The sequence below is a fragment of the Canis lupus genome, chromosome 5 (assembly GCF_048164855.1).
Source record: "Canis lupus baileyi chromosome 5, mCanLup2.hap1, whole genome shotgun sequence".
Taxonomy (NCBI): domain Eukaryota; kingdom Metazoa; phylum Chordata; class Mammalia; order Carnivora; family Canidae; genus Canis; species Canis lupus.
This window is the reverse complement of record NC_132842.1, coordinates 12,369,259-12,370,980: the sequence shown is the minus strand read 5'-3', so window position 1 is coordinate 12,370,980 and position 1,722 is coordinate 12,369,259. Positions and strand designations below refer to the sequence as shown.

At 39.3% G+C, this 1,722-nt stretch overlaps 1 non-coding gene across 1 annotated transcript; it reads right to left on the bottom strand.

Moving 5' to 3' along the window:
• Positions 1 to 1,332: 1,332 nt before the first annotated feature.
• On the bottom strand, positions 1,333 to 1,471 carry LOC140634560 (U4 spliceosomal RNA). Its single transcript, XR_012031997.1, has one exon. It is a non-coding gene; the product is annotated as a U4 spliceosomal RNA (small nuclear RNA).
• Between the last annotated feature and the right edge of the window lie 251 nt (positions 1,472 to 1,722).

The window sequence follows — 1,722 nt, the reverse complement described above, 5'->3', positions numbered from 1 at the left end:
CAATAGGATTTATATCTATCTACTTATTTATTTATTTTAAGGAACTGACTTACAGAACTATGGAAGCTGACATGCCTCAAGATCTGCAGGGTGAATGAGCAAGCTGGAGCCCCAGATCTGATGTTTCAGTTTGAGTTCAAAAGCAGGAAAAAGCTGATGTTCCATTTGGAAAGCAGGTAGAAAGGTGGAATTCTCTCTTTCTTCAGGTAGAGGTGGGCTTATTTTACTATTTTTGTTCTTTTGGGGCCTCCGCTTGATTGGATGCCTATCCACATTAAGAAGGTCAGTCTGCTTTGCTCAGTCTACCAATTTACATGTTAATCTCGTCCAAAAACACCCTCATGGGAACACGAAGAATCTTTAATGAAACATTTGGGTGCCTCATCATTCAGTCAAGTTGACACACAAAATTAACCAGCACAGTATGGAAACCATTAGACATCCCACCAAAACTATGCATATCTAGATTCTATATGCTGTGATATTTTTAGTTAAGATTTATTGACATTTAAATTTTTTTAAAGATTCATTCCATATCTATGTTTATGTATTTTTATTACTGAATGCTTAATGATTTCTTGCCTTGTCACAATCATTATGATTTCTTTCCCTTTCAGAATGAACACTTTACAAGTTATATTGGCTGTAACATGACAAGTGGGCTGGTTATTTTGAAAACAAATCAGAATACTTTGTGAGTGATAAAATGACAAATCTTGTGTTCTTTTGATTGATGACCCATTCATTTTTTTAAAATTTGAAATAATTCAGAAATCTGGGGCCTGGTTGTATTTAACCATTTTAGCAACAAGGAAGACATTACATAAAAATTTTAAAAGATTAGTTATGGTTTTAATATATACCATTTACTGAGTATACTTATTATGTGTCAAGCACTGTGACAGGAACTCCGCAGTGATTGCTTCTTTTTTTTTCTTCTGAAAGAGAGAGAGAAAATGAGAGAGAGAGGTGAGCCCAAGCACAAGCAGGAGTGGGGAAGGTGGGAAGATGGGGGCAGGGGGGTGGAGAAAGTTATAGGGAGAGGGAGAGAGAGAATCTTAAGCAGGCTTTATGCTGAACATGGAACCTGACATGGAGCTTGATCTCATGACTCTAAGATCATGACCTGAGCCAAAATCAAGAGTTGCCCACTTGGGGCACCTGGGTGGTTCAGTTGGTTAAGTGTCTGCTTTGGCTCCCTGCTCAGTGGGGAGTCTGCTCCTCCTTCTGCCTCTGTCCCCCCAACTTGTGCCCTCTCTCTCTCTTTCCAATAAATAAATAAAATTAAAAAACTGGACACTTAGCCAACTGAGCTACCAGGTGCCCCTCCTGGTGTTTATTTCTTTAATTTTCACACAGATCACAAATTTGGAACCATTATCTTATTCATATTATGGGAAAAGTTTTCAATTAGCAATAATCGCGCCTCGGATAAACCTCATTGGCTACGATACTGCCACTGCGCAAAGCTCTTATTCATATTATGCAGCAAGGAGATGATCAAATAAATTAGGGAAGCATTGGAACCAGTCCGGGCTTGCAAGATGGAGAGGTTTCGTATTCATACAGTATCCATTCATTGCCTGTTGGTCTGTAGACTCCCAACTGCAGTGAAGAGCCCTTTGTTTACATCAGTGGTAGAAAAGAGTAACAGCTCATCAATGTCTGCTACTCAGCAGAGAGAGTTGCTACCATGGGCTAGCATCCTCCATTGTAAGGGAG